This window comes from Camelus ferus, chromosome 2 (assembly GCF_009834535.1).
Source record: "Camelus ferus isolate YT-003-E chromosome 2, BCGSAC_Cfer_1.0, whole genome shotgun sequence".
NCBI lineage: Eukaryota > Metazoa > Chordata > Mammalia > Artiodactyla > Camelidae > Camelus > Camelus ferus.
In genome coordinates, this window is record NC_045697.1 from 99,273,849 (window position 1) to 99,288,596 (window position 14,748).

The 14,748-nt window shown below is 42.9% G+C and overlaps 1 protein-coding gene across 4 annotated transcripts in view; it reads right to left on the bottom strand.

Moving 5' to 3' along the window:
• Positions 1 to 14,748, bottom strand: part of MAML3 (mastermind like transcriptional coactivator 3) — a 391,314-nt gene that overhangs the window by 110,992 nt on the left and 265,574 nt on the right. The gene's annotated exons all lie outside the window — the stretch shown is intronic.

Genomic DNA, 14,748 nt, shown 5'->3' on the forward strand with positions numbered 1-14,748 from the left:
TTCATGATTTGGTGGCACTGTATGGCATATGATGTGCTGTAGGAAGACGCCCACAAATCTCCTGGCATGACTCAACAAGGATCGTTCAGGCAGAGGAATCCAGGGTGCAGTGTTAGCAGCAACGGCTAGAAGAAAAGGCCTGGCAAGGGATGTTCTTGCCAAGTGCAATGATCCAGTCAGGATGGGCAAGGGCAGGATGATGTGGGGATTACTTTTGAAAATGGGTGTATTATTTAATGCAAGGAACTGCACTGATTATCCTTACATCCTTATGGAAAGGTAGAGGTGGAAAGGGGCTTCTGCAGCCTGTCAGACGAAGAAGCTGTGACAGGGTGTGAGATGTGTCTGCGCTGTGTAGTGATGCCAGAGGTTCCTGAACTGGCGGAGGATGCTGGCCCTGCTTGCCCTTTGCAGCTCATATGCTCTCACACGACATTCTGATGGCGCCGCGTGGCCCGTCAGTTGCATTCTCCTGCACTCGGACTCATGGACCGAGGGTCATATGTGGCGAAAGTAGAGGCCTGCTCTTCAGCTCTTGATGCCATGAGCACTCTAGCCATTCCAGGTTATCGGCCACCTGGCTGGGCACGGTGATGACAAAATGAACCAGGTATTCTGCAGTATCACCCTCTATTTCTTAACATCCAGAGGGATAGCAACATTAGAAGCAAAATATAAGTGGCTTCAAGCATTATAAAGGCAGTCTGGACCCCAAATTTGTCAAGGGGATACTCATAAAATAGAGAGGAAAAAGGAGGGAACAAAGGACCAAGGATCTAGTTCCACTCAATTTACTTCCGCTTTTCAGCCCTGTTTGTTGTGGCAAGAAAGACATGTGCTTTTTACTCCCTCCCTGCAGCCTTCCTGGGCAACAAAAGCCACACATTAGCAAAGAGAAAAGCAACCCACAGCAGGTCCAGTGTTCCTCTGCTTCATCACTGGGGGCGAGTGCTAGCCCCAGACCTTTCTTTCTCTCGCATCTTTTCTGTGGATGCTCAAAGAACAAACAGGGCTTCTCAAACAATCATAACAAAGAGAATTAAAAGTCATCCATTCCAAGATGCAGTCTCCCTGCCTTGCTGCTTCCGACAGAGGAGCAGAGAGAATTCTACTGGCTGCTGCCTCCCCATCGGCACTGATGCTCCCTAATGAATCTGACCCCCAGCTGCAGCTCTAAAAGGGTGCAGCAGTGTGTCAGTGTAAACAGCTAAACCTAGTGTCATGTCAAGTGGTAACAAGGCCACTGCTGGTTTTTTACAAGCGCTGTGCACTTAGCAGATAAAAATGAGCATGCTATCGCTGGCCTCCACAAGTCACACTTATCAACAGTGAGAAGAAACAATGCTTTGTGTGAGGGGTGTTGCTTGGTGCCCGTGATAGGAAGCTAAATTTCTTCCAGGCTGCCCATTAGCATGATGAAAGAGCAAGTAACAGCTGTATTAACAAACCCTTTTTGCACGTGTCCACGGCAAGCAGGCCGGAGCTCCTGATGTTCCCTCCAATAAAGAGAACTCATTACCCTCCACAACGCCACCTGGGCTTGAGACAGCCCGTGTCAGGAAAGGGCTTCGACAAACACATTTATTTGTCCAGGACCAAGTCCAGGGCCAGAAACCTCCATTCTTCCTGGTATCACAGTGGAGCCAGATGCACACAAGATCAATAAAAGGTCCCGGGTTCACTGCAGGCTGGGGGCAGTACCTGCAGACAAGGCGTCCCCTGGGAGGACATGGGCGTCCAGCCACGGCAGCGGCGACCCATGCATACGCAGTGCAGAGCGCAGCCCTGCACGTGCACCTTGACTGGACTCGGGGTGAAGTCCTCCTTTGAAGAAAGCGGAGGGGTTTGAAAGATGTCAAACAAGAAAGGGAAGTTGAAAAGCAGGGAGGGTTGTTTTACTGATGCTCAAGTCGTTGCTTTTTAGTAGAAGAATTTTAAGCAGATAAATATATGTTGACATGATTACCCCTCATTTTATATACAAGGAAACTAAAGTACAGAAGAGGTAAGTGACTGCACCACATGTCCAAAAAGGGAAGAGAACTTGCATTTACCTAGTACCTACTGTGTGTCAGTCATTTTCATACACATTTTCTAGTTGAATCACTTCCACCGTCCTAGGAGGTGGGACTTCTAGACACACACACATGTGCAGAGATGCAGAGATACACACACACACACACACAGGGACACACAAACAGGCACACACACACATACACAGGCACACACACACACAGGTGCACACACACACACAGGTGCGCGCGCGCACACACACACACACACACACAGGGACACACACACCTGAAGAAACTGAGGCTTAAGATTAAACAATTTGCTCAAAATCGCTCTCCTAGGGCTAGACTCACATCTTGATCCATCTGACTTTCAAGTCCTTTCCATCCCACTTTAAGCTGCTCAATGTCATTTTGAATGCTGAACCCGTGCAAAAAGCCAGGTGTTCTGATTTCTGGAGTTATTTGAGTACTTTTTGAAAGTCACTGGGGCCGTCAGGAAGCTTTTGGTCTGTCTGTAGTCCTGCTCCACTGGTGAAGCTTCAAGACAGTAAACAAGATAAACAAGCCTGGCTCCTTTTATTAGACCAGATGCTTTCTTCAACTGCTTCTCCCCCGAAAGAACAGGTAGGACTAAAACTATAACTAATGACATCTGTTCTTCCCCAAGGTTCTACGTGTACCATCTGACAATGGGGCTCTGGCCATTATCTACTTCCCCCAACCCAACTCCTAATCTACTGAAGATCTTAGCATCCAACAGAAAGAACTTGCCTATCTTTTGCCCAAAGGTGAGTATATTACTATGACATGTCACTTTTCTGGGTCACGTGGGTCACATTTAGAAAACACACCGGACAATAACTTGATTTACTGCAATTTTAGATTTACTACTCAGTCCTCAGCACGCAGAAGTAGAGTGTTTCAAACACTATGAACTAAAACGCCAACTTACTGTCAGGTCTTAATTACCCATGTTTAAGGACAATGCACAAATAAAAACAGAAACCCGTTGACATTCATGATTATTTAATCTAGCTCATATTTTTACCTTCTCAGCTCATCAAATCTTTTGTTGGTAAGAAATTTATGGACTATCTAGTCATAGATATAGGCAATGACTCACAGTTTGATTTTTTTTCCTGGAAGTTACTTCTAAACTAAAGTACCTTCATTCATTTGTGTTTTCTAACACAAATAGTGGCTACTATCCCACTTTAAGAGCCAGAACTATCCCTGTTGGTCTGGTCCTGTCCTAGTCCAGATCCCAACCGTTCCTGGTAGGAACCACTCCTCACTTCCAGAGACCTCACTCCAAGGCCTGATGAGATGACCTCAGTGGGTGGCATTGTGATCGTGGACAAAAACCCACCCACCAGAGGAAACAGCTTTGCCCACGGGGCCCCTGGGAGGTGCCATTTTCATCTTCTACTGCAATGCACTGACATTTTAAAATTATAATGACTCCATATCCCAAATGAGTCCTAAGAACATTCTGAATCAGCTAATTAATAAATCAACTGCTCCTCAGGATGGCATTTATCAAATTCACAACTAATATGTGAGGTGGGGTAAGAGTGGAAGTCTGCAGCTGCTACACCACTGGCTCTAGTAGGAACCACTTACGTAGGACCCAGCTTGTTCCAAAACCTTCGCCCCTCTCTGGCTGTAAGCTAAAAAGCACCTTCAATGCACACTATTCATCGACGGGGCCAAAGACATACAGAATAATGAGCGGTCGCTTGAAAGAATGAAGAACAAGAGCATCCCTACTAATCAGACACTTAGTGTCCCATATGGTGATAGTAATTGGAACATCCCTTTGGTCACACTGTTGAGCTAAGATTAAAATCAATTAGATGCCACCATTTAGATGGTGGTGGCATTCTGGTGTCTTTTTCTTGTTTATTAGGCACAGATAAGATGTGGGGGTGACAGTGCCAAGCTGGGCATACTCCTTCGCCAAGAGTAGACCATTGGTAAACCTTCCAATCTCTTAAGACCGGATACCTTTCCAAGCAGGCTTCAGAATCACTGCCGACACATTTGAAATCGGTCGTGACAATTAGGTTGTCAGAGCAGCATGTATTGCTCTTAATCGTCTGCTTAGTGCCTTGTGAAATCTCCATTTCTCCGTCGTAGACTGTACCCTCCCCATCATCCAGCCACTGCTTTTCTTCCCATGTTGTTGAGGGGCTGGCATTGACAGCATGGGTGAGACAGAGGAACTATGGGGAAATGGCCCAACTGTGCAGGCCATCAATAGTGAGATGACACAGAGTTGGACCAGAAGACAAGGCAGCAGAGAGACTGGGGGCTTGGTGAGCAGAGAGACAGAGAACCACTGCTCAGAGGCCAGAAGGCTGGGTAAAAGCCCATCATTGGTTTAGTCTAAATCTGGTCCATGCTACTCACACTCCTTTCCTTCTTTATAGTGTCGATGTGGTTTTTGCAAGGTTTTTCTCCTGGAGGGGACTTTTTTTTTTAGAAGAGAAAATGGGTGTTGACTTTTCAGTCAAATAGTCACTCAAGCCTAATGGCTTCCAGAATCTAACTCTGAGGGCAGCTATCAACGAGAGAGTCTCTGTGGGGGGGAATCAGAAGTCGCCCGATGTCTAACAGAGAGGACACACCAAGGAAGTAAGAAGATGGAAGGGGAGAAGTGGGGAGGGTCACAGAGAGGAAGAAGGGGTTGGACACGTGGCTGTAGGATAGAGAACATAGAGGGGTGTGCCAACACAGGAATGGGAAAAGACTCAGATTAAGTGTTTTTATCCAAGGTCAGGGTGTCTGAATCAGCTCAAATGGGAAGAGATATCCAGGTAGGAAACTAAATAAGAGCAAAGAAATCACATTTTGCTGTATGACAAGTTCATTTCTGAACACAGATGTGTCAGAAAGTTTCAATAAATCTCCCCATCCTCTTCATGACTGTCCTAAGATCTCACACAAGTAAGCGGTATCAGGAGTTAGACTGGCTTCAGATCAAGACGAAGCAGGAAACTTCTTTGAATACAATTTTACTTCTCTCTGTGTTTTTGGATTTGAAACAGATGCTTATCTGAACTGAAGCATTTACGATGTGATTTCTTATTTTCACAAATGATGTGGTTTCTTGGTTTCTCTGTTGTAGTCCCATTTAAAAATCTATGGTAAGTAAGTAAGTATGGTATGTAATAGTTTCATTGGCACCACCATCTCCTATGCCCAATGTTATACTTCTAAAACACAAACTGAGTAAATACATAGGGAGGTCATTTGCAACATGATTTTTATTTGCTCAACAGATTGAATCTGGGTAGTAGGAATATTACAGTTGGTTAAGTAAATCTCGAGTCAGAGTAAGGTTTATCAGAGTAATGTTGATCTTTAAGCCTTAAGTCTAGAATATATGTTTAGAAGTGGGAGGAAATTCCAACATCCACATAAACAGAGAATTCAGAGTTTGAAATGCCCCAAGCAGACTTTCTTAGTTATTTGTGACAGTTTGACAGCGACAAAAAAAAAAAAAAAAATCAGGAGCTAGAATGCTTTCTCCCCAGCTTTGTGGCTGAATTTTTATGCAATCTTCTACAGATCATTTTGTGCCTTAATTTCCCTTCCTGCAGATTGCCGGGAGCCTTGTTGACTAAGCTGTAGATTATAATAAGCTAGTGCTGCACCTTATTTGTATTTTACCGGCCAGATTCTCTCACAAAACTAAGCATTTCTGTCCATAAGGGGAAGAGTTTAAGAAATAAATGATTTATTCATAAGTTTAAATGTTATTTTATATTCAGGGATGTATTTTAAAATAGTCATTAGTTTATGACTGGTGGTGGCAGGCAGAGCTTTTCTCTAGATGTAGAGTCCTTAAAACAGCTCCATTTTAAACATATTTGCTTCTCCTCTATACTTAAAAATACCTTTCACGTGGCTTTCTCAGGGTATCCCACAATTTAGAAAATCAAGGTGATTCATTCTGATATTTTGGAGGAAAATTATGTGGTTTTCTGGTGAAGCTACTGATATGTGTCACAGCTCTTTGAAAACAGAAAGGCATTGGGGGACGAGGGGACCCAAAACAGTATAATGAGACTGGATTGGCTTTTTCTCACATCATTCAACAAGATTTTCACAGTTCATACTTACGATTTTCTGAATCTAGGCAGACCAGCCACAGGGTCATGGAACTGGGCTCTAAATGACTTGCAAACAGGCACACATTTCACTCCTTAAATGTTTCTGCTTCCTCCCTCCCCCTTCTCTTCCCTTTCTCAGTCCCCTTTCCTCCCTTCTTCCCTCCTTTATTAAAAAAGTACCCAGGCTGCTCTTTACTTCCAGGTAAGCACAGATCACTGACAGTCCAGGTGAATGTGGAAAGTTGGGTGCTGAGAGCAGAGTGGAAACAACAAGATTCTGCACTGATTCAATCTCTAGAGCACATCATAAAACCATTTTTAAAGTGGTTCCCACAAGAGTCATAAGGAATTTCAGAATGCCCATTTTAAGCGGGTTTCCATGCATTCCTGATAGTGTCATTTTCTCTCAAGGACTTCTGACAGCTCAGGCTACAAGGAAGGGTCAGGTAAACTGGAACACCTTTCCTGAGCCTCTATGCAAAGCCCTCTAAATATGATTGAGAGGGTTGGGAAGGTTTTAGAAACAAAAAAGTGCTGTGGCCAGCACTTGGAAGCGCAGGGTACTACTGGTCAACCGTTTCAATGAAGCACGGAAAATAGAATCTTCAGAAATACTTTCCAACCATGCCTAGTCACTTGATCACTAAGCTCCTGGTAATGAGAGAAAACAGATCTCACTTGATGATTATGACAACAGAGTGCACTGCTGCTCCCATTGTTGTGAAAGTCTCACTTGAAAAGGCAAGTGAATCTGGAGGAACGGATGAGCCCAGAGCCAAGCCCAGGACACCAAGCCCGGTGCCCTTGTAGGCAGAAACCTCTGTCTGCATGGTGCTCAGGGAGAAACAGAATTGGGAATGTTTGTTTGTTTGTTTGTTAGTATGTTTGATCTGGGCAGGAGACTATTTGACGGATCTCCAATCTCTTCCGTTTGGTCTATTTTTCTCTTAAGCATGTGTGCTTAGTGAATTATATATATTGTAAGCGACCTTGGGGTGTGCAATCCCATCTCTTTTAATACACTTTTCCATTCTGACAAGGAGCTTCAGTGGCTTGGAATAATCCTCTTCAATTGACAAAAGCAGCCCCGAATTTCTAAGTTTTTAAACCATTAATGGCTGATCAGTTGCAACAAATATGCCGCTGCCGCCGCTGCTGCACCTAATGATTGAATTTTAAATATTCATGATGGATGGATGTCTGTGTGTGTGCACAGAAATGACAGCATCGACGGCTGCTTCTCACCAGGGCACCGTTAGAGCTGAGCAGGAAGCTGCGTGTGTCAGATATTTTCTGGTTAAATATTCCAGTCATTAGAAAAAATGGTTCTATCATATAGATCCAGCAGCATTAATGTGTGAGATACACGTGTTCACAAATATACAATGTTGAAATGGGCAGACTCCTTCCCTCAAAAACAGCCCTTTAATTATTTAAAGAAAAAAAAAAAACCACTGAACACGCTAGTGGTTATTTTGGGACATTGTGATTTTTCAGTGATTTTAATTTTCTTACTTTTTGCTTGTCTGTATTTTCAAAGATGTTTTCTACAATGAACACAAATTATTTTTGTAGTAAGACAAAAGATAACTTAAAAATCCCATGTGAAGAAAAAGAATAATATTACGATAAAATTTTGACCAATTAAAAAAATTCTTCATGGAGAAATATGCACTTACAGCTTATAAAAATAAACACAAAAGAAGAGAAGAGAATAAGTTTTGCCTAAGTTTTAGCTATGAAATAAGGCCTAATTTTCCTCCAAGAATAGAGAAAATGGAAGTCAATTTTTAGAGAAAATTCAATAGAGAGGCTAAAGTGATCTGAAAAGAGACACCTTTTCTGAGATGAAATTACACCACATGTATTCTTTGGCCATGATTTGAGGCTGAGATTATAAACAACTGAGAATAATTAGCTGGACTGAAAAATGCCTGCGGCTTCTATCTGCTAGGATGAACCAGTTTCTTTCCTGCGTCTCTCTTCTTCCTGTTCCACAATCTCTCTGCTCCCTTTCTTACTGTTCTTTTCTGGAAATCTTCCTCACACACATATTTGAACATTATTAAATCCTACTGTTTCTTGCACTGTTCATTCATACCATCTTTTTTTTCAGATGGACACTTATTTAACAGCATATGTGACTATCCTGATCACCAGCATAGGGAGAAATCATGAACAAACACAGGAATCAGAGAGAACAAAACCAGATACACTTGACCTGCTCCGTGTGTGTGAGCAAATACTTAGGCCTGTCATTCTCTAATAGGAGTCTATTAGTTCTCCAGACCAGAGACTAAGTGGTTAATAGGAAAACTGTATCAACTGCCTTGCTCTGATTGGTCCCTAGAAACTTCCTGTAGAAAAGAATTAGAGCAAATACCTTGAAAGGAGGGCCCACATTCTGTGTCTACAAGAAGCACAGGAGGGAGTTAAAAATAAGACAATGTCTGACCTGGTGGCTGATAAGTGGGTTAAACTGTACATCTGGGTCTGGCTCTCCCTAGTCAAGAGGCTGATCAGAAGGAGAACCAGAAGGTACGGGAAAAGGTGAAGGCCAACTGAGCCTCACTGGAAAGAATAGTTTTAAATTTAGAGTATGGACATCATTTGCATCGTAACAATATTGTGCTTGATGGCAACAAAATCCTCAAGTACAGACTAGTTACCAACCCAGATGAGATCCACTGTCATTTACCCACTCAGATTTTAATGTGTCGTGTTGGCTCCAACCTATCAAAATACCCCTTTACAGTTCATTCGTGGTTCAGTTCATGTCCTTGAAGTTTTACGTAAAATTTTTAAAAGTTAGTTTTCTATAATTGTTAACATTCTAACTAATATTTGTTATTTAAAGAAGTTATAGAGAAAACTATCTTATAGGAAAACATGGCTCAGGATGCTTACTAGAAATAAAATCACATATGCACATTTAAACTATGTAAAAAACCCACATGTTCCATGACTTCTATGAGGTTTACAGACAAATAGAACTCCTGGTTTTGTAGACCGTGATTTTTCAGTTTCCTTAAAATTCTCACTTGCCTAAAATCCAATTTTATTTAGATTCACTGTTTTTTTGTTTTGGTTTTCCTTCTAGACCCTGTGTATTTGTAGCTAGTTGACCTGTAGCTTGTATCAAAACAAAAGACAAAAAAAGAGCAAGTAGTATTTTATGAAATCTAAACTTCTACAGGATTCTATGTAAAAGAAAAGTAAACATTTAAACAATGGCAGAACAAAATCCTAAAATATAGTTTGAAGTCATTATTACTATCTTAGCCCTCCCTGTTCATCCAATTAACCTCACTATACATTATTACAAAGATGATACTTCCTGATTTGCCCAGGATCTCTCTGATTACAGAGTTGTCCTGGTGACCTGTTTGGTTAGTGTACCTCAAGTGTCCTGATTTGGATGATAAATTATATGGAATTGTCCAAGGTTTTCCATGAGCCCACAAGATAAGCAAGGTTGGGTTGTCAACATCTAGCACTGGTGCAAACCTCAACCTCATACATTTTCTTTGCTTCCAAAAGGATTGCTGAGAATAGAGCTTTGGCTACACATGTATACCTAAGGCTATTTGCAAGATGAAAGAAAGGGAACAGGGAGCATTTTACTAAAATGTAGTCAACCTAGAAGATTACAGTTGCCCCTAGAAGAGTACTCATATTTTAAGAGCCTCTTTCCAGAAAAGTGGGAAATCATGGTAGTTTTGAAACTGAAATTTCTTTGGCTTTTTAACATTCACTTTTTGAGTGAGTTAAGTTCCAGAACTTTCTCTAGTTACATTCTCCTTTCAGTCCCATTAGGTACCTTCTTTCTGAAAGTACCAATGGCCCTATAATCTTGCAGACTTCCCACTGGGGCTCCAATAGCTGACCAGAACTAGGAACTAAAGGCCAACCTCTTCTCAGGTACAGATCATCACAGTTATAACAATCCAATCTTTTGGGGTGCTGTTTATCTATGGCCTAGGATTGCTATTGGCTGGCATATTTGCTACCACAGACTTAACATGCCACCTGGACAATTTCCTTCTTCTCCAGGGCTTTTGAGGCTTCTCAAAGGAAGGCCAGCTTCCTTTCACTCTGAAAATCCAGTTTATACTGCCAATGTCCAAAGCTGTAAATGCTGGAGCTCAGAGGGAAATACAGAATAAAAGGAAGAAAAAGAGCAAGAAAGGGCAACTAAATTGTTTGAGAATGTAGAATGTCTTCAGGCTTTATCTCTTCTCAAACCCTAACAACCAACATATAAATAGTCCATTATTCCCATTTTCCATACTGAAGGCCCATGTTCTTTCCTAGCAATATGGGGCTGATATAAAGAATAAGTGAAACAACTTGGGTGGGCACACTGGCTCAGGCCCTTATGCAGAAAGTGCATTTGTGTACCTGGCTTCAGGACTCCTCTTGAGATTGCAAAGGAAATAGGAAAGCATGGTTGTGTTGGCAGACCGTGATCATTTTGGCTTGTAGACAGATGGTCTCAAATGAAAACAATGGCCACTTGTGAAGAGCTGATCATGCAATGAGGGTGAAGGGTTGTCCCCAAGTGAAACTGACTTAGTGTCTTCTTGAGTGAATAGACGAGGGGGTCACTGATTGGATGTAGAGACATGAAAGCTGCCCTTCTAAGTCTGTACCTGGTTGCTCTCAAACATAGAAAGTGTTTCTAAGAGCCTGATTACCTCAGGACATGCTGCTAATTGAAATTTGAGTTGGGCTGTCAACACAGCCATTCTCACCCTGGTTCCACCAGTTACACCGGCTATACTAACCATACCGAGTAAGAGATTCATAGGTTCACCACCTACAGGAATTGGGCTCAAAGGAGGTACAAATTTTGGAACCACTGAAAACACATTTTGGAACATTTCTTCTATACCCATAAAAATCATTTAATCAACTGTATCATCCCCATGTTACTGAGCAAGGCTTGATGAAAACTTTGCAAAGCATAACAGTTTTAGGGGTAAGTCTCATAGTTTTCATAACCTCTCTGCAAATCAACTTGTGCCCATGTAATGGTCATAGAGTAAACCCTACAAAATATAGAAAGCCTCTTGAGTCTAAAGGTGTGTGAAACTTATCATCTGTAGCTTCAGTTTATTCCCCATGTTCACGAAGACTCAGAGGCTGTGTATCTCTAGTTGTGTGCCACTTCTCCCAGTTCTGGACTGTTAGTGATCCATTCCAGGAACTTCACCTTTGTCAAAGTGCGTAAGAAGCTTTCTGGTTCATTGTCTCTTCCTTCCTCATAGATGCAGCTATTGTGAAACAGAAAGAGCACAGGAAGTTTGGCTCCTGGCTCTGCCCTTCATAAGTTGGGTGATCTTGGCCAACTCTTGTACCCTTTATGGGCCCCCGTTTCCTTATTTATAAAATACTTGTCCTCGCAGGTGAGGATTAAGAGAAATAACATATGTGGAAATAACCTGTCAACAGTAACACACAGTACGCACGTTATCACCGTCCTCTTACGTTACAAGTGAAGGACTGATGACACCAAAAGACTAAGACAATTAAGCGACCTGAATCAGGAAGTGAGTCCGTCACAGACCTGCACTCAGCCAGCACCTACACATCTGGGCCACGTGTGCCCCCTCATTGGTGCTTCCACCTATACATGCAGCTAAGGACAGGCTTCAAATGCTCTTAAAGTTTCATCAATTTCAAGTGGTACCATCAAAAAAGTGCCTTCATTTTTCATAATAGTATGTTCTCCCTTTGAAAATGGTAAAAAACAAAAACCAAAAAACAAAAAACCCCAACTAACCTTGCTGAGGATGCCCGTGTATTCCAGATACAGAATACATAGCCTTTATATGCTCAAATAAGCAGAGCGAAAGAGGAGCAGGTAGGAGCCTGCAGGTGTATTTGTTGAGTGCGATGAGGGAGCCAAGCTGGAAGGATGCTTTGAGGATTATGGAGAGAGCCTGGAGGTCCCCAGGGTGCAGGGTTTTTAAGCCTGGGTGATAGGCAAACAAAAGGCTCTTCAGGAGGCAACGCTCTTTGATCACGTCTGTGCGAGGAGAGCAGCAAAGCTGGTACTAACCCCTCAGCGTTTATTCCCTTGCTAAGGTCTTTAGACATCCTAGTCAGAAAATCGGAGATGTTAATGGGGGAAGAAACTTCAGTACCCCCAAGGTTAAGGGACTGGATGGGGTTCAGATACCAGCTCCACCTGTTACCAGCTATGAGACCTGGGTGAGTTCCTTAGCCTTTCTGTGCCTCAGTTTCTTCACCTGAAAACAGAAAAATCACCTCCTAGGTTGTTTGAGAATTAAGTCTGATGTCTACAAAGCATTCATCTCAGTGTCTGGCATGTAGTAAGTGTTCTAGAAATGTCACCTGTTTTTGCTACAAATTCAGCTTCTCCTGTTCCCAATGAGAAAACTGAGGGCCAGAAAGGGACAGCGGCTCGCTCAAATCCACAAGGCTCGGGTTAATGGCGAAATAGGGACTATACACCAAATCCTTTTGCCAGGGTTCCAGTACATTTTACTCCACATCTGATGTTGATTCCAATGCCCACTGTGCCGCACCCCAGTGGATGGGCTCTGAGGCCCCTTCTAGGTCTACAGAATTAATGCTGTTAAATGGCAGAGAACCACATAAAACCATCTCTCCACGCTCTGTGTTAATGGTGTGTAATGTTTTCATGGATAACCCCAGGCTGCAGATGATCCACTCAATGCTAATTTGGGCTGGGTAGTAACAGCAGAGAGCAAAGCCCTGGTCTCCAGGGGAGGAGATCTCTGTCCTGGGCGTGATCCCACTCCGTGCTCAAGATCATCTCTCAGAGCTCAGGGCTCTTGAGGGATTAAGGCCGGCCCTTTACTGCAGAACATGTGATGCTGGGCACTCTGGTCCTCTAGGGCTCTCTCCAGCAGCATGGTAGCTGTCAGACAAACTCCACTAGAGGGATGACCTCCTCTGTGGATGGCCTCCACCTGGTTGTGGAATCTGAGCCTCAGATGCCCCTCTGAAGGCTCATTGTGATCCTTCTCAAATCTCCCCTCCCAGCTTCCCTCAATTTTCTAAATGTGCTCTCACCCTGGAGAAAGGGAAATCGAGCTTGTGTAATCACTAACCCCCATCTACTTTCAACTCCCAATCAAATGGACTTGGTCTTGGGGGTAACCCTGTGATTTGAGCTCTGTCTCCTACCCCTACAGTTGGATATGCTTAAATATCTGAGGTTTTTAGAAGACTCGCCAGAGGATGAATGGGGTGTCACTGGAGCAGGTGTCATATGGTAAGCAATCCTGTTCTCACCCTATTTGAATGTGAACTTCATCCTGTGCTACATGCTGGTGGATAATAAATCTCAGGGTCTGACACGTTTGGAGGTCTGAGGGAATGAAGCTGCCGCGAGATAAAAAGAATTTCATGCAAAGAGATGAACCAATGTCAGAATAAAAAGTTTATCAACGTATATGTTAGCAGAAAAAAAAAACTGTCCAAATAAAACGGCTTCAGGGATGTGTACAGTTAAGGCAATTTTAAAAAGCACCAACCCCTCTATTTTTCTCCATTTTCCAACACACGTACTAGATTTATCATCCTAGTGGCATAACTACATGCATTGTGTAGTGTTCTTTGCTTCCTATTTCCCAAGGATTTCAGTTCTTCAGATTTAAAACCATCAGGGAATTTATAAGGAGTGAAAAATATTCCAAAAAGATTGTTTGATAATCCTAAACGGAAAACCTTACATTGTACGGTTCCCTTAACTTTATAAAATGCTTTGATACACATTATCTCATCTTTCTCATGGGCGTCAAAGGTTTGATACTGTTCGGAGAGCGTGAGACTAGTCAGGTCTGTGGAGACTGTATCCCAAACTCCTTCTAAGTTTTAACTTTCATATGGTGGCAAAACATTTCTTGAGTCTACAGGAAAACAAAATAAACTCATTATGAGGAAACCATTACACGCTTCCTTATAAAAATTCCTTAGAAAAACTGTTCTGTTCCAAATGCTAGCTCTGGAAAACTCCCACTCCCCTAGAAGACTGCTAAGGTCTAGCCTCTTTCAGGGCACCCACCCTCCACTGACCCCTTCTCTGTTGTCTGGATGTGCGTCCTTCCTTGGGTCTCCAGATGCACCTGAGTTTGCCAGTATCCAGTCTCACTCCACACTGCACTGCACCATCTATCTCCCCTTCCATGGACCACAGCTCCTTGAGGGCAATGCCAATATTTTGCTTTGATCTTCCTTGTTCTTACCCAGCACAGGGCGAGGCGCCTGGGAGGGATTCAGTATATATGGAATGAATGGAGAGAAACGCCCATAGGCAACGAGTACCTTATGGAAAGCGTGTAGGGTGAACTGGGTGCCTGCTGATGTAGTCAAAGAAGATTTGGAAGCAATAAGATGAATAGAGCTTTTATCACTTATGAAGTCAGATTCAACCAGGGCAGAGAAGAGGAGTCAGGAGAAAGATCCTCCTGTTGGAAAGAGGACAATTACAAGGACTTGCAATGTAGGGAATCTGGAAGGACACAGGCAGTGACTAACCTTAACTCTCTCTTCCAGCTTCCAGAAATTCTCTGGACAGAAAGACATGGTGGAAGTAGAATGAGGAGGCAGCGTGCAGAGCC